Consider the following 19,366-nt stretch of genomic DNA (forward strand, 5'->3'; position numbering starts at 1 on the left):
TTTTAATTTGGTGTGATTTGAGGAATGAAATAAAATTCTCTCCCTGACCCAGGGAGTGAGGTCCCCATGTGTTTGTTCTGATTACAGAGATTACAGTAAGAGTGGGATCCAGCTGGTAAAAATTCCTCATTAGGATGATGAGGATGAAAGTGCAAGTCTTGGGTGAAGCCAAGCAGCTGCCTGAACAGATCTGTTCTCTAGACCAGGAAAGACAGAGGTAGGCAAAGAAGCTGGCAGCAGGCTTATTTATAAATAGATATTTATTGCTTTTTTCATGATTTATGACCCAAAGAAGGTAGCACCATAAATGTGCATGGTGCTTTAAAATACAGATACAGATGGATTCCCTCGCCCCAACAGCATATAATCTAAGGGCTATCTTGTGACTAGCCCTAATGTGGCTAATCAGGGCAGTAAAGGGATCTGAGGCCTCATTTCATCCCCTGGCTCTAGCACTACAGATCTTGGGTCCAGGTCCTGTGCAACAAATGGGAGCTGTGCCCTGGATATTCCTCTCATCAAGTAAGTGCATGAGGAAGGGGCAGGGAGAATGGGCAAAGCCCAGATTCTGCTTTGTGCTCCACTATGTGCCAGTGAAAGTGGACAGCCCTGGTAGCAGGGGGGTATCTACTCAGACCATGCAGGAGATGAGCTGACTTTTTGTATCCATGGGTAGCCTGTGACATCTGGCCTCCCTGGTCCTATCGGGAACACCATAAAGGGACACTGTTCCTATGTAAGTCACTATGACTAGAAACAGAATAAACCATCCCAGTAGGAGGTTTTAGATAGGAGGAAATAGGACACATAGCAATGAAAACAGCTGCTGGTCTCTAGGAGTCCCTACAGTCTCTGTGCTGCAGCTAGATTCTCAGGGAAAGTCTCTTATCTGCATCTAACAGGGCCAGTGAAAATTAAGCAGGACTATGCTGCTGCTGTCCATAGCTGACTGAAATCATTGGGTCCCAATTCAGCCCTCAATACCTCCATGTAATACCCTGGAAGTCAATGGGAGATGTGTGTGGATAGCTGAGGAATAATTGGTTCCACTCTTCATAACTTCTGTGTAGTTAGCACCTTGGCCTGACTCTTATTTGATTTTGTGCAATTAAGGAGTTGCATTGAGCACCACTTCCAGTTAAAATGCAAAGAACTCTGCTGTACATGCAAAGGAAGGCTGAAGAGGACCCTACTATAGTCTAATAATTGTATTTGTTTTGCTGCAGGGGCATGCACAGGAATTTAAATTTGACCCCTTTTGACAAGAAGCTCACTGCGCCCCCTCTGGCCCCAGGAGGAGCTCGCTGCCCCCACACCCAGCCCTGGGAGGAGCTCAATCTTCCCTCCCTCCACCCTGCTCTGGCGCCAGGCAGGAGCTCAATCTTCCTTTCCACGCTGCCCCAGCCCGGCAGGAGCTCGATCTTCCCTGCCTCCATGGCCCTGGGGCTGGAGAAGTTGTGTGCCCCCGATGATTTGCCCCACCTTGCGCCTGCCCCTGCTTGATAATGATGATAAAACAGATACTGATATGATCTTACTCAGTTTGGGAAATCCCTCCATGTTCATTGAGTCTCCTTATTCACCGTCTTGTCCTTAGTTTACACTTAAGATTGATGGCCTATGCCAGACACAGCAGGGTTTAAACCCTAATTTAACACATTTATTATTATTTGTATTACTGTAGAGCCTCGGAGCCCCAGTCATGAGCTAGAACTCCATTGTGGTAGGTGCTGTACGAACACAACAAAAAGACAGTGCTTGCCCCAAGAGCTTACAACCTAAGCATAAGAGACAACAGATGGATACAGACAGATGGGGGGTACAAGAAAACCAAGAGACAATACTGGTCAGCATAACAAGCTGTGGTCTCAGCACACCAGCAGCCTAGCAATTTTCATGAGCTCCCCAAGCAAATCTTTGTGACAAAGGATGTTATCTCCACTCCTTGATGCAGATGCTGGGCCAAAATCAGCTCTCAACTACACTATTGTAACTGTTTCATCTCCTGTATTCTCAAGAATGGACCTGGGAAGAGAAGATTTTAAAAGCATATCAAATTAGCCTTTTTTTGTGTCTGGCAAAACACTAAAAAAGCCACTAAGTCACATTTTAGATCTAGATCGTTTACCCTAGTTCAGCTGAGGGCATCGCAAATATAACCAAGGTCTGAATGAACTCTCCCCTGATGGCTACTGATGAGCTGGGGGGAAGGCTTCAGGACCAGACTATGTTTACATGAACAACCAAAGGCTATGGCTACACTACAGCTTAAGTCAACATATGTCACTCAGCGGTGTGAGCCAGTTGCGTTGGCAGCAGAGCTGAGGCACTGCTTGAAGTTTCTTCCCCCAGGCGGGAGGTGAACTCCCATGAAACGCACCTCCGGACTCTGGGTCTTCGCTGAACAAAGACAGCAGCTGTGAGCAGGGTGCGGTGGAGGGAGAGGGGAGTGGTGTGTTAAAGGGATGTTTGTTTGTTAGGGCACATCTTCACTGGTAACATTAAAGCGCTAACGTGGCTTTCTTCTCTATTTCTTTCAGTGAAGGGAGGTTTTAAACCCTAATATAGAGAACAGTTATTATTGAGTCACTCGGATAACCGTGAAACTGGTTTACTGCCCCAGTCAGGCTGCTGCACTCCTTGTATTGAAATGTGAGGATTGTAACAGTGAGTAGTGACTGTCATTCTTTACTCCCTTCATGCACCAGTGAACTGTGCTTATGGCAGCACCAAACAATTAAACAGATTAACCTAATTGCTAACAAAGCACAACTCACCTTATCCTTATGGACCCTCCAGAGCTGAGTCATACTCAAACCATAATCCAACTACTGGGAAAAAAAAGTCACGTTTCTTCCTTCCCTTCACTTGGCGCTCCAGGCCAAATTCTCCTGAGTAAAGAGGCTCTGTGCTGTGTGTCCTGTGCAAGGACGGGGTGGGGAAAACAGCATCACCGGGGGGGCTGTGGCTGCTACTGTAGCTAGCATGTGCCCACAAACTGTGCAATATTTGGGGGCAGTGCTGTGCTTGTCCTAGTTGGCCACATTCCTGCCACTCCCTGAGCTGCTCATAACATCCCCTCTCTTTTGCAGAGAAGTAGGGACGGGGCAGGGAAATGGGTTTCTGTTTGCCAGTCGCCTTAAGCAGAGGAAATGGAACACTTCTGCCTTGTGCACCTACAGAAGGAACCAAACGATGTTGCCATCAGTGACTGAATTTAATCTTTCCACATCCATCTCCAAACTGAGCTCGGCCTTCCTGCGGATTCATTATGGTACATATGAATCTATTTTATCAGCTGCCTTTCCCTAGAAATACTTTACGCTTAATGAGAATCTCGTTGGAAGGCACCGAATTGCTTTGCAAATGTTAAGCCTCACAACAACCTTGTGAGGTATTATCATGTGCATTGCATTATAGAGGGATAAACTGAGACTCAGAGTGGTTATATTATTTGCACAAAGTCAATAGCAGAAGTGGAAAGAGAACCCCCGAGTTCTACTCAACCACTCCCTTCCTAAGTAGTATAGCAATAAACAATAACCATGCATGTATTATCAGGGTACTGGTACATGCCTCTGCTACATTTGACTAATGCTTTCACTCACCAATAGCCTACTGATGCACCTCCTGGTGTGGCTTATTCATATCTGAGTATGTTTAATAATTTAAATAGTAAACTCAGTAGGACAGGGACATTGTCTATTTCTATGTCTGGGAAGTGCCTAATACACTCTGGGAATTATATGAAAATGGTAATGGGGTTCCAAAACAGGAATATTGAACAGTTTGGAATTTAGAATTATAAATGATAAAGGGCAGGGGATAGTTTAAATCTAATCACCTTTCTCCTCTTACTCCCTCTGGCTGCCTGTATTATCTCTGTCTCTTAATTCACTTTCTCATCCCCCCATTTAGTATAAGGGGCATAGGTTGGTTGGTTGGGTTTAAGTTGTTGCGGTTGTTGTTGATAAGGTCAATGCTAGGAGTTGGTGTACAGGTACAGAATCATCAAAAAGGCCCAGCCAGAATGTTGCTTTGGAAATGCTCTAAAAAAGTGGCAAGCATTTTCTTACCATACAGTAATTATTTTCCAGTGTAGGGTCCTATGACAACATAGGGAAACTGACTGTACAATTTATTAATTCTATGTGACATTATGAATTCTCTATATGTATCTTACCAGACTGTAAACTCTGTTTTGGATATGGGTTCTTTACATTCTTTGTTTTCCTATTACCTACATGTTGGATTAAAATTCCAAAAGCAAATGGCAAAAGAATAACAGAAGAGGTCACTGACTTAAGTGCCCAACCATTGAAACTGCTGTAGACAAAACACTGGATCCCAACTAGGAGAACTAATTTATCAGGGGAGAGCTTGCCTAGCAATGAAGTTACCTGATAAATATCTGGGATCACCTAAGAGGCTGATACAGAAATCACCTGACAGAGGGACTGGAAGACGATAAAGGGTAGAAGCTACTTTTGGTGGGGTTTTTTGGTTGTTGTTGCTTTTTGTTTTTGTTGGGGTTGGGTTTTTTTTTTTTTTTTTTTTTGCTCTTTCCCTGGCCATTTTTCACTCGCTTAAGATGAGGGAAGCTGCTACAGGAGCTGGATGAACTGGGCGGTGCGGGGGACCCTTCCTACCTACCTACCTGAACACAGATCCCAAAGGACTCCCAAGATAAGGGTGAGCTATAGTGAGAGGAAGTGTGTGCAGGGTTTTGCTTTTTTTTTTTTTTTATGCATCTGTGTATTTCTGGGGTGATGAAGTAAAGAGCAACGTGTTTAGTTCTGTGCAAAGTGTCTGTCTGTTACATGCTACAGGTACCTGAGAGAGCTAAACCATAACCCAGAAGGCTGATACTTTTGATGGGCTTTTGGAAGAGGATGTGTTTAAGCCTCAGAGGAATTTGATGGATCAGCATTGGTAGCATGGGCTGGGTAGCTGGACTGTGTGATAGCAGCTGTCAGGAGGGGGTACTAGACAGAGTTGTCACTCTGACAGTGTCCCAAGGAATCCCAAGCATAGGACAGTGCCTGGGGTCTGTTCAAAATCCAGAGGCTTAAAACACCTGAGTATCCAGAGGCTGGGATTCCCCCACAGCAAAGTGGTGGGCTGCGGACAGGGAGATTATGACCAGATCTGTGACAAAGGCCCAGCCAGAGTGTGGCTTTGAAAATGTGTGCCCCATGCTAAGCTCCAAATAAGTATCAAGCATTTTCTTTTCTTACACTATAGTAATTTGTTTCCAGTATTGATTGTTTAGGTTCTATCTTGCAGCTTTTACTCCCTGTGAATAAAGGCTGCAGGATCGGGCCCAAGTTATTTGGGAGACTGATTGCCTCTCTATGGATCAACAGAACAACTGTAACACTAGCCGCAGCAGAGCAAGCTTTTCCCAGAATGCTGTGCCAAAATGCCTGTGCTGTGGGCACCAGTTCTAAGGCTACATCTACACTGGGCACGAGACACGTAGTTTATCAGCTCCCATAGACACACTCATGCTAGCTGTCATCGAGCTAGCATGCGAACTGTTGTCATGTAGCGATGGTAGTACAGGCAGTGGTGAGCAGTGGCATGGGTTCGCTCTGCCGAGTACATACCCAGGAATTCCAGGCAGGGTTGTACTTGGGGTGGCTAGCCGGTGTCGTTGCTCACCACGGCTCATTAAGAGCTCGTGCAAGGACATCTACATGAGCTGGGAATCACACCCCAAGCTCCAACTGCAGACATAGCCTAAAGGTAAGAGTGTAGTTCATTCTCCGCTTATTCAGGCCTCTCTAGTGAGCCTATCAACAACTACACCAACGAATGCCAACCAAGGTGGTTTTGTTTTTTTTTAATTTGTCTCTTGTCGATTAGGATTGGGAATGAGACCACCAACTTGTTTCACATGAGCCACTAAACAGCCAACAGATGGTAATAACTTTCAGTCACTGACAATATGGATTCAAAGCAGAAATATGGAAGTGAAAAACGATTCCATTGGCCATTTCTTGAACCATTCCTGGCTTTACTAATCCTAATACTGAATAGATTAAGGGCTTGGGCTCCTAAATCATCTAGGTGCCTTTGAAAATTTTATCCCATATTCCTTCTGGTTTAAATCCGTTGAAGTTAATGGGGTTTCACAGGGGACTGAATCTAGCCAAATAAGTGTCAGTAGCTAGGAAAATTTAACTTTGATGTTCATTTTTTCTCTCTGTGGAATTCTAGTTATTATTGATTTAAATATATTATTGCCTGGTCTTCTGTTTCATTGCTCATGTCTGGGTTCTAGGTATTTAGAAATCTAAATAGCTAAATTATACGGTTATATTGTGTAGTTGAATTAATCTTACAGTATATTCTATTGTGTGGAATAAAAAAAGGCATTTCCTAGCAAAGATAAGATGTTAATGAATGGTAAAATAGGCATTAATTTATTATCTACATCAAATTTATTTTTTCAGCTGGTATAATTGCTATAATATGTAATGTATGCATATGAAACAGTTATTATAATGACAAGTTTCAGAGTAGCAGCCGTGTTAGTCTGTATCCGCAAAAAGAAAAGGAGGACTTGTGGCACCTTAGAGACTAACAAATTTATTTGAGCATAAGCTTTCGTGAGCTACAGCTCATGCTCAAATAAATTTGTTAGTCTCTAAGGTGCCACAAGTCCTCCTTTTCTTTTTGCAGTTATTATAATATAAATACAGAATTGAGACAGTTCTAGTTACCATCAATCTAGAGCACACTATTTAGAAATAATTTATGGACTGTAGTTGTCTTTTCCTCCTTTTTCTTTTTTTAGATTAAATGTACTGAAGGGGAACACAATTTAATGAACATGGAATTGATTTCATGTCAGCTAATTTTACACAAGTTAATATAATGGTATTAATGAATTGCCTGGTCACCCCTTGCTGTTGAGTTGTATTGTAGTCTCTCTTCAAATTGCTTAGTATTCTACAGGGAGTAACTATTTAATTGTTCAGAAAGTGACATGACCTACTGAAAAATAATTAAATATCTAAAAGGTGATTGCATGCTTACCAGGGAAGATAACGAATCGCTTGTTTCCATTAAATCGCTTAAATCCTTAAATTGCTTGTTTCCATTTGCTCATGCAAGACTCGAGTTCAAAGGTCAAATCCTTCTTTTATAGCAGGGATCGGCAACCTTTGGCATGTGGTCCACCAGGGTAAGCCCCCTGGCAGGCCGGGCAGGTTTGTTTACCTGCCGTGTCTGCAGGTTCGGCAGATTGCGGCTCCCACTGGCGCGGGCTGAGGAATGTGCTGGTCACTGCTTCCTGCAGCCCCCATCGGCCTGGAGTAGCGAACTGCAGCCAGTGGGAGCTGCGATCAGCCGAACCTGCGGACGCAGCAGGTAAACAAACCGGCCCAGCCTGCCAGGGTGCTTACCTTGGCGGGCCACGTGCCAAAGATTGCCGATCCCTGCTTTATAGGCACTCATGGCCTCAAACACATCAGCACAAAGGCCTGGAAACAAAGTGACTCCGCTCTACCCTTGTGGAATAGATCTGGAGTGACAGTATGTATAGGAGCACAGAGGGAGAGGGATTCTAAGCTGGTAAAGTAGTGGTATGTCCAGTGGGTCTGTACCTGGCATGGATTCACTGTTTCAACATACCAGGGGAAACAGAAACTGGCCCTGTCCACTACTTCTCACTTATCTTTCAGATGTAGCTTCAGAGCAGCTTTAAAAGGGCTAGTAGTGAGGAGTAAAATCCTTAGCCCCACTGTATTCCCCTAAATGCACAGCTCATTTCTTCAACTAGTTTGAGTGCACAATATTTATTTTTTCCTCAGACCATTTTTCTCCTCTTCCCCCAATGATGATTCATTACAAACATGTTGTTAGCAAAACTTGTGGAAGCTTGTGGCCAGTGTATTAGAAATAGAACCATCTTCCTTTCCAAACACTAACCTGACACAAATAGGTGCCCTGCATATGGAATATAATCTGGGCTTCAGTGAAGTAATACATGAGAGATGACTTTGGCTCACTGTATTTACTGTTCTATTAGAATTTTTCTGACCCACTCTCTACTCTCTTTTTTCCCTCTGTCAAAATTTTCCACTTCCAACCCTATTCTTTCATTGTGAAGTAGGTAAATACATTTCTATAGGCCAGACTGATACCCTTAATTGCATTGAATAGTACTTTATAATCAGTCAATGGGATTAGCAGAGTAAGGTAATACATCAATCTGGCCCCATTCAACTGAATTTCTGATAAAGTCGGTATTCTTATGCCACATCAATCATCATGATACATGAGAGCTTCTGAATTCCAATGAGAGCTCACTATGCATCCTCATTCATTCAAATTACTCACCAAAGGAGCTTGAGTAATCTATAGGAGTGGTTATGTGGAAGTGATATGGAGGTGGGCGTTCTGTTGCTCACTGGAATTCAGACACAAAATTACATTTTATTTGTACTTACTTGAGGAGTGAAAGCAAAGATTCCTGACAAAATGGTGGATGTGGTCTTTCCCTATTATGACAAAGAAACCGTGAGCACAGGGAAATGGCCAGGAAGCTGCTGGCAGTGCAGTTTAAGAACAAGAAAGCACAGTGTGTAATATCATCTCTCTGCTTGGTCATCTGGTGCATGAGTTACAAAACCTCTGGACCTCGGTGATGTCTCTTGAGTTCTAAAAACCTACATAATTACTCTGAGTCAGCTGCCACATCTGAACTGACTCAAGGTCTCTTAAATAAAATGGAAATACTTATAATTCCTCAGGAAATTAGAGCACAGTTAGGTAGTCCTATAGCAGAGGGGAAAAAAGAAGCCATAAAATCTCTGGGCTCTGGAAAAGCTCTGAGTGAAGACGACTTTCTAATAGAATGTTATAAGCTCTTTTAGTCTCATTTGGCTCCTAATCTACTGAAATGTTTTTAGATATGTAGAGGAAAAGGGTTTCATTGCAGCATTAATTGCAGCCTAGATTTTTCTTACCTCTCTCCCCACCAAAAAACTCAATGATGGACCATTTGCAATAATTAAATTACAGGCCAAAATCCTTTGATTAATAAGAATATAAAGACATAGACTAAAATATCATCCAGAAAATTCCAGAACAGTACCTTTTATGGAGAATATTTTAGTATCTAATCTTGAGGTTCACATTAATCAGAAAAGGTGATACAGAATCTATAGGCCTATTATAATTTGCTATTTTTAAAATTCTCAAGTAATCATAAAAATAAAACCCAACAGCCCCTAACTGGGCTGCACCCCACCCATAAACAGCAGCTGACTTCTTTGTTTACCCAAAAACCATTTAGTGCTCTGCCTACTCCTCTGCCATACTACTATAATTGTATCCTTAATTTTTGTCTTGTTGCAAGTCTGCTGGAAAGCCAAGTGTGCAAGTCCTCATTAGCCGCAATTCATATGTAAATGGTTTAAGATGACATAAACAAAGTTTTTTTTTAAAAAAAAAGTTGTCCCAAAGACTTGCAAACATTGTGAAAGCTATTGCTCATCCTTCTCGGGTGTGATGATGGCTCAGCTGGGGTTATGATGCTTGGTGAATCTACTGTGCAGCGTGAAGGATGCAGAGCACCCTCTCCATGCTATTTCCTTAGATGCTGTAGAAAACATTTGACAAGCGAATACTTATCTCCAAATGCTCTATTATGCCACAGTTGCAGTATTGGAGGCACCTGAGTTGAAGCCTCATTAGCATAAGAGCAAGGGGCTGCTGGCAGGGTATTCTTCATTAGGTACATGAGCTTTTCGAAAGCATGTCTTCCCCTTGGTCTATACAGTGACCTGAATTTATTCATTTCCATGTGCATTGCAAGACTCATCTTTTCTACCCTGACCATAAAGAAATGGGTAGTGATGGAGTGGGAGTCTGGTGGGGACCTCATCACTGCTAAGGCAGAATAATTTTCCAAATTCATGGAATGTGTGTCAGGTGTGTTGCTCTATTGATACAAAGGTGTATAAGGTAACTGTTAATTGTTTGTGTTAGAGTCCACATTTGATGAAGTTGGTGTTGCTTTTTGAGTACCTGTTGGAGCTGGGAATGAAAGCCTCATGGACCGTTGGGGAGAGTCATTGATTGCTTTGTAGGCAATATGAAGGTTGAAAGGAACACACAATTCTTTCCCTTTATTTCCATACTTTTAGGGTGTTGGATGAATCGACATGAATCATCAGTTCATTCCAGCAAAAGTATTGTGATAACCACTGAGAAATTTGGGCTCCTATCCAGATTTTTAAAAAGTAGGAGAAAAGCAAGGATACTCCTATCCAGTGGCGAAAACCTATGTTAAAACTGATGGCACCCAAAATCTCCATTGATTTTGATTCTGATGGGGAGTTTTGCTTTAAAAACTAATAGGACCACATGGATTCAGATTTAACCCTTAAAATTTTTAATAAATGGCAGATACATGATCCTGGAAAATGTAAAGTCAATCATGAGTTAATATCTCCAACTCCTTTTGGGCAAATCCTCTTTTGTAATTGGAAAAAAGATCTCCAATAGGAAGGTGCTAGAAATACATCAGACAGGACAGAGATTCATCACCTCTGATCCATGGAGCACTTGTTGGTCACATGGTGCAGGTTCACCATGTTTCCAACTGAGAGAAACAGAACAAACATGAGGCAGAAATGAAACGCACAGGAAAAAGAGAGAACCACATTCTTTAGTCTTGCTGGCTGTACTGAGTGCTAGACCAGATGTGGTGAGCTGCAAAAGTAACTTAAAGCAATCTTTGCAAACCCTGATCCTTGGCTGGCTCAGCAGTGGACTAGGCTCACAACAGAGATTCATGTAGTCTGAAGGCTACTGAAAACTGTGCCAGATAATGACTGGGGAAGACTGGAAAGATGGCCTAAAATGTGTAAGTATCAAAAAAGCATAGGAAATAACATCCTAAACACATCATAGTACTCCCATTTATGCATCTAGCCTATGATACAGGGAATTTAGCAGTAAGAATAAAGACATGCCATATCTGCATTAAGAGCTGCCACAGTGAACAAGGAAACTATTGAAATAGGAGTGATAGTAAAACACAACAAAATGAGATAAACAAACACTTAAAAGACAGCCCTGGCACAAAGCTAAGGTAAAGAATGGGTGGGGTGGGAATGGGCCAAGGAGTCAACTCACTGTGTAAGGCTCTGAGGCATCTGTTGACATTCAGATCTCCAGCTGCCCCCTGGTGTGCAGGCAAGGTACAACACTGAACGCTGCTGGAATATTTTTTTTTAAAATCCCTAAACCTAAAGATTTCTCAAGCTGCAGTTGCTAGACATCCCCCAAGATGGAAATGCTATTAAGGTATCTTCAAGTCGAAGTAATTAAGAGTCCTGTTGTGCAAGAAGCTAAGAAGTTTGCTGAAGTCAACAGGAGTGAAGGCTCCTCAAGATCTCACTGGAGGTGCTAGATGCCCTACTAGAAAAAGCCCCAAGTTAGCAAATTATTACACAACGAATTTAAAAACTACAGAGCACACTCAGTAAGTCCATATGTGTGTGCATGTGAGTGATTCCTTTAGGCTGCTATTGCCAACAGCAGCAGCCCTGCAAAAGTGGTTGGAAATAAACTGTAGACTCTGCAGTGTGGAGGATAAGCAAATGAATCACATTGAAATGAAGTAGCAGCTGTCTTTGTGGAGAGGATTAACAAGAACAGGTTTGGCCACTTAGGAGCTGTCCATCTCCTTTCAGAGCCTGGGGATTCTTGGCCTGATGACAGCATGAGTTTATGAGTGAAGCCAGAGAACACAAAGGTAGCTACACAATTCTGTTCAAACATTAAAGTGACATTTGCTTGAGTAATGCTGTAAATCACAAACAAACTGGATTGATTTCATGTTTAAAAGTAAGAACATTTTCTTAATACAAATAAAATAAAAACTACTCTTCTCTTCTCCTGGCAGCAAAATTATGTGAGATGCCCAAATTCATCTTCACCCATTTTTTAAAAAAGTTTACACCACTTTGATGCACTAGCCTGACTCATATGGATCGTTTGCAAAGCAAGGAGCAGAGCTATTACATGACTCCAACGTAAGTGCTCCTCTCCACTTGTCACTGCTCAATTTGATGGGGACTTTGGAGAAGCAAATCAAAGAAAAATGCATGAAGTGCGAGTGCAGGCAGGAAAAAGATGGCACATGGAATATCCCTACACACACAAACATCTATGTAGTTGCTAATGACACCTGCACAAAAATTCCATGTGGCAGACAGACCATACATAGGGACAGAGGTCAGGGAGTGGAAGAACCGGAGAACAGATGCTCTTAGCATATGTTCTCCAACTGTGTAAAATATTCTGGTTATTTAGTGATGCTTGGAACAGCATTATTTATTAATTATTATTTAGCTGTACTAATAAACACTCTCAGAGAAAGCTCTAGGTTTCCTAATTAATTATAGTTACAGAATGATGACCATCCAGCAATATTAAATAATAGTAAAAGGGGAACAAGCTAACTCATCCAGTCAGTAAATCAAAACAGAAAAGCCCCTTTTACTTCTCTCCTGAGGGATATATCCTCATCTTTTCCCTCAAACTGTGTCAAATGGGTGGCTTTTGCAGTATGCCTGGAAGGTTCTGAAGTTTGAGCAATTTCAGACCAAGGTGGGAAACCAGTTAAAGTCCTGGGGCGCTTGCAGAGAAAACAGTACCAGCAGCCCCCTCATATTTCTAAGGAGGAAAATCAAACTTGAGAGCCTCTGCTGATCACAGCTATGGCAGTATGTCACAGAAGAGATGAGGTCCCTCAGGTAGGCAGGTTCAAAGCCATTTAGGGCTCTATAGGTCAGAACTAATACCTTAAACTTCACTCAGAGACCGATAGGCAACCAGCTGAGATCCTGGAATTCTAGTGTTATGTGCTCCCAGCAAGATGCCCCACTCAGTAAGTGAACTGCTGTGTTCTGCACCAGCATCGGTCTCTGAAGGATTTTAAGCGGTCGTCCCACAGAGCATATTGCAGGTGGCAAAGGCATGGCTAGCAATAGCAAAATCCACATCCAAAAGTAAAAGTTGCAACATCCTGGCTAGGCACAGAGTGTAAAAAGCCACCTTAGTTACTGCTGCAAGATGATCCTCTAACAGCAGCTGGCAGTCTAAAATCACTCCCTAAGTCCTAAACTTTGGTGATGAGTGGTGAATTCACTTCCTCAATCGAAGAGGTTGATCTATTATCTCCGCTATCTCTTCTGCAGCTTCCCCAAACCCAGTCCTCTCCATTTCTGATGAGCTGAGCTTCAGCCAGCTTGTTCTCATCCACAGCCCTGTCTGAACTGAATAATGGCTGAGGCACTGGACCACAATGCTATTCAAGCAAGACAAGAGAGCCATACAGTTGGATGTTATCAGCATACTGAAATGGCTTCCCTGTGCTACCCCATACATGAGAGCCTTTTGGGAAGGGGAGCCATAGCATTAGCTATTCTTAAAGTAGCCAGTGGCCACATGGCAAATCTGTCAACTGTGGTGACGTTGCTAAGCATTCTTGTGTGAAATGATGGAGGACAGTCTCGGAGTTAGGGCCACAATTTCCCTGGAATCCTCAGTCTCCACATCTTTTATTAGTCCTTCCCCCTGCCCACATCTGTTTACGCCTGGTATATTCCCATCACCAGGATATCTGAGCAACTAACATGTCACAGTGTAATGCAATCTAATGGCTGCATCTCAAAATTCAAGGCTTCTTTTTCACAGAAGTGGAATATAGGGTGCTGTGGACACTGAGTGAATTTTTCATGATAGTCACTTATAAATAAGCTTACAAAAGCCAAAAGCCTCGCAACAAAATGTATTTTTTAACCATATTAAAATGGAAAAACAGCAGGTGAAATCTTGGCTCCAACTATCCCAATGGCAGTTTTGCCATTGACTTCACTGTGGGCAGGATTTCACCCCATATCATTAAAATCTGACCAATTCCTTAATTCCAGAAATTGCCCCTACTTTACCCAACAGTATCATCAACACCTACATGTGCACATGCACACACACCTCTAAAAGGAATGAGAGTAACTAGCAGACACATTTTTTTCTCTCTCTCTCACACACACACACCCCTAAAAGGAATAAGAGTAGCTGGCTTGCTCTGTCTCTCTCTCTCACACACACCCACCCTAAAAGAAATAAGAATAGCTGGTGGACACACACACACACACACTCGCTCTGTCTAGTTCTCTCGAAATAAGAATAGCTGGTGGACACATTCATAGCTGAGGTCACTGAGTTGCTCTTCAGCCAGAAAGCAACAAACCCACTCCTTCTGTCCTCAGGCTATATGAGGCTAACAAACATAACATCCCTTAAGAAAGGCAAGATTAATCAAACAGCTCTAAACCATCATGTCTGCAGAGTCCTAAGCCTTTTATTTTATTTTAATCTTACCTTTTTCTTATTTTTTAATCATGCATATTTTGAAAGAGACAAAAGTAAGACAGCATTGAAAACATTTAACGTCTCTATGGAAACTAGGCTAACTCATATTTTATTGCCAAGTGACTACCTAACTAGAGTTTTATATCCTATTGGATCACTACAGGCCATCTGCCATACCAGAAACTTCTGAAAAAAAAAATCAGTTAAAGAAAGAAATTATCATTCTTGGCTTAGAACAATTTTGAAAAAATTCAAATAACCTCACTTCAGAGGTGGTTCCTTAAAAAGATAAAGGCCTGCCTTAGAGAATTAATATAAAATGACCTATTTCTATGTGTATTTTAATTATAAGCTTGTATATTGGCAGCCACAAGGCAAAACAAATGATTAAACAGCTGTTTCTTGTTCTCTAGCACTAATTGTCTTCCTCTCTCCTTTCCTCTGTTAGTGTCAAAAGCCTTTTCTTTTAAGATTTAACAGTTACTGCCCTTTTTTTTAAAGATTTAACAGTTACACTGGCGCTCCTGGCTGCAGGCTATCTCCCCAGAACTTGCTCCAGATACAACAGAGGAATAGGTTTCCTGCCAAGCCCTGTGAAAGTTTGAGGACTTTACTTTTAAAAATATAATCTTTTATCAGTGCTCCAAGCCTGCCAAGGTAATTATGGGCCATGCTGCATATACATCTCTGCAAGAGACCTGCAGACATTTCAAACACTTAATAGAAGAACTCCATAAATGTACATATTTAAATAAATAAAACTGTCATGTAAAGGTATCACTTAATCTCAAATAGTGGAAGGAGCTCATAATGAGAATGGAATGGCTCAATAAGCCTTTCAAAGCCCCAAGTTGTAATTTAAATTAATGCTTTCTCCTGCCGTGCCAGTCACAAAACATACTTATTATATCTTTGGATTGTCAATCACAGTCCATTTAGCACAGACAGAGCCATGTAGCTTTGTGCTCTTGCCCTTCAAGTTGGTTCAACAGATTTTAATGTCAAAATCTATTGACAAGCAAGCCAATGGCTGAAATAAGGTCACAGAATTTTGTGATTTAAACTGGAGAAGATACAGTCCAAGGTAAGTCTGATGCGGCAGCATATTTTGGGGGGCTGGGGAAGTCTGCATTTAAAATACTTAAATTAATTCTATGTTGTACAAGCTGTGGGTATGTTTTCTGTACCTTTTCATGTCTCTTGGCCACACTGTAAGAAACAAACAAAAATAGAAATAATGAAACAAAAGTCATTTGAAAATAATTTGCATAATTAATAAGATTGCACTGAGATTTCCAGGTGGCATTGATAGCCAAGTGTCATAAATATAAAGGGAAGGGTAAACCCCTTTGAAATCCCTCCTGGCCAGGGGAAAGCTCCTCTCACCTGTAAATGGTTAAGAAGCTAAAGGTAACCTCGCTGGCACCTGACCAAAATGACCAATGAGGAGACAAGATACTTTCAAAAGCTGGGAGGAGGGAGAGAAACAAAGGGTCTGTGTGTCTGTCTATAGTCTGTCTTTGCCAGGGATAGACCAGGAATGGAGTCTTAGAACTTTTAGTAAGTAATCTAGCTAGGTACGTGTTAGATTATGATTTCTTTAAATGGCTGAGAAAAGAACTGTGCTGAATAGAATAACTATTTCTGTCTGTGTATCTTTTTTGTAACTTAAGGTTTTGCCTAGAGGGGTTCTCTATGTTTTAAATCTAATTACCCTATAAGGTATCTACCATCCTGATTTTACAAGGGGGATTTCTTTATTTCTATTTACTTCTATTTTTATTAAAAGTCTTCTTGTAAGAAAACTGAATGCTTTTTCATTGTTCTCAGATCCAAGGGTTTGGGTCTGTGGTCACCTGTGCAAATTGGTGAGGCTTTTTATCCAACATTTCCCAGGAAAGGGGGGATGCAAGTGTTGGGAGGATTGTTCATTGTTCTTAAGATCCAAGGGTCTGGGTCTGTAGTCACCTAGGCAAATGGGTGAGGCTTTTTACCAAACCTTGTCCAGGAAGTGGGGTGCAAGGTTTTGAGAAGTATTTTGGGGGGAAAGACGCGTCTAAACAGCTCTTCCCCAGTAACCAGTATTAGTTTGGTGGTGGTAGCGGCCAATCCAAGGACAAAGGGTGGAATATTTTGTACCTTGGGGAAGTTTTGACATAAGCTGGTAAAGATAAGCTTAGGAGGTTTTTCATGCAGGTCCCCACATCTGTACCCTAGAGTTCAGAGTGGGGGAGGAACCTTGACACCAAGGATGCTCTGTTTAACATTCACGTTGGTCTTGAGGCAAGCCCAGTGAAGTCTAAGATTCCCATTGACTACAATAGGCTTTGGATAGGCCCCTGGTGAGGCTGTAATCATTTCTTCAGCATGTGGAACCTACCAGTTTTTCATGCCTTGGTCACCTCCACCCTGGTTTGCTGTAATGCTCTCTACACGTGAAACCTACTTGCCACATTGTGGCTACCTGCCTACCTGGCAAAGATTTTTCTATGGAACACATTACACCTGTGCTCCAAAAGCAGCAACGGATTCCTATTTGTTTCCAGCTGAGGTCAAGGTTCGATTTGGATTAGTAAATCATTATATGTTTTAAGTCCTGACTATAATGTCCTGCATTCCATACCAATAATTGAGGTAGGCTGTGGAGGTCTTCATGGTTCTGACCCTGGAATTCTACTTCAAAGGAAGCAGGAACAGCATACCCTGGCAGAGAGTTCACAAATCTGAAACCTATCTTCCTGACGGTCTGACAGAGTCTGGGTTTGTAGAGCATAAAAACGTGATGCAAGGTCTATCAATTTTATTAAATTTTTCATGAAATGTTTTGACTGGTTGTTGGGGACATCAGAATTACTAGAACAGCCCAACAGACAATCTAATATCCTGTCTCTGAGTGACCACTAACAGACAATTCAGAGGAAGGTATGCAAAAACTCATAATACACAGTTATGGAATAACATGTCCTTTAGAGGAAGTTTCTTCTTAACCGCCATCTGTTAGTTGTTGGTTTATGCCCTAAAATATGAGGGTTTAGATCCCTTGTTAAAATAATAACTTCAGCTATGTAACTTTAACAGCATCCCAATGCCAGAGGGCAAGGGGCTCACGGGTATCTGGTAGTGAGTTTCAGTTGGCCTGATGAGTTCAGTGTAGCCCAATTCACTATGTCATAATCTGTATTTCTTAGGTGTCATGTAAGGTGTTATTGGAAAACCATAACAACCTGGTCCTTAATATTCTTGTGTGGTGCAGAAATAGTAAATGTCCAAAGGACTGTACAAATGTGAAGGAAACACGGGACTAAAATGTGTTTAGGGACAAGTCTGGGTAGTGGGTAAACAGATTTTTTCCAAAGGAAAGGCCGACACCTCCATTCAAGCACAATCACAAACAACTGGCAACCAGTCAAGTGGTGACTCACTGGTATATCGGAGGCTGCAGAAAAAGATTAATTTTCATTGTAGAAAGCACCAGCAAGGAATAAACCTGCATGAAACCTTCTCCATCAGACTTCATGGCACACTTCCTCACAGCAGGGGCACGGGACTTTGAGAGATACATTTCAAAAGCTCATTGCACTATAAAAGAGAAGGGCATAGAACCCCAAGTTCCCTTTCACTTAAGATGACAAAGGAAACAAGTACTTTGGACTTGGTGGGAGATCCTTACCGACTAGGTGGTCAGCCATCTTGCTGGTAGGAAGCATGGTAAGAATCTTACCTTGAACCAAGACTGTAGTTTTGTTATTTCTTAATCAGCAGAAAGTGTTTTTCACTTTTTTTTGCTTGTAACCATTTCTGACTTTATCCCTTATGCACGAACTCACTTAAAATCCTTTTTGTTAATAAACTCATTTTACTTTTAATCTCCACCAACCCAGTGCTGTATTTGAATTGAAGTGATTGTTAACACCACTTAAAGCAAAATAACTGCTACGTGTAGAGTAGCAGACCTTATTACTTGCCTACATATTCCAGGCCAGAGCTGGACGCTTCAGGGCAGAGTTTTGGGGAAATTCAGGACTGGGGTGTGTGTTGGGATCACATGGCTAGTAGTAACCAAGACTGGTGGAGACCAGAGTGTTGCTGTGGTGTGTCAAGCAGGCTGCTGGAGTCAAAGTTGCTGAACCATGGCTTTTTATCACACAGAGATTCAGTGCATGCTTATATGCTGGCTGGGAGCATCCAGACTGGGATGCTAAAGCAGTAGAGCATTTTAAGGCACTCAAGGTTACAGGACAAGTGGTGACACAACCTATCGCTACTCTGGGTTGCACCCCAAAATGTGACACTCATTAGCCATTAATAATGCACTGTATTAAAAATTCTCTTACTTGTAAATTTGATGCCTTTAATTGATCATTACCTCGTTCTTATACTGAGATGATACACAGGACATCCCATATACCTTTTCTATACCATCACTATTTTTAGACCTCTATCGTGTCCCCTCTTATTCATCTCCTCTATAAATTAATCCATCCCAGCCTTTTCTTTCTCTCCACATAGAAGTCTTTTCATTTTTGTCATTCACCTCTGAATTTCTCTTTCTACTATGTCTTTGAGATTAGGGGGGAGAGGGGATACAAACTGAAGAGTTTTTCAGGTGAGGGCTTGTAACCATGCCTCAGTGAGCCACAACTGAGAATGCCAAATTCAGGACAAACCGCTGAGAAATAGGGCAGATGCACCCCAAGACTGGTGGCTAATTCCCCATAGAATATACCAAACCAGCAACAAAAGTAAACATCTGTTTCACCTCACTGGCTAACAAGAAGTCATAAAAGCAGTTTCCTTAAGCATTCCACTTCTTATATTGCCACCAAAAACGCTGGATTTAGAGATGAGTGGTTCTTTAAAACCAATCTCTTCAAATTAAAGGTTATTCTGATCCCAAAGGACCAGCCACACACCCAGGTCAATATATAACTTAGATCTTACCCAAAAATCACGCTGTTGCCAATCC

This window comes from Lepidochelys kempii, chromosome 3, assembly GCF_965140285.1.
Source record: "Lepidochelys kempii isolate rLepKem1 chromosome 3, rLepKem1.hap1, whole genome shotgun sequence".
Classification (NCBI taxonomy): domain Eukaryota; kingdom Metazoa; phylum Chordata; order Testudines; family Cheloniidae; genus Lepidochelys; species Lepidochelys kempii.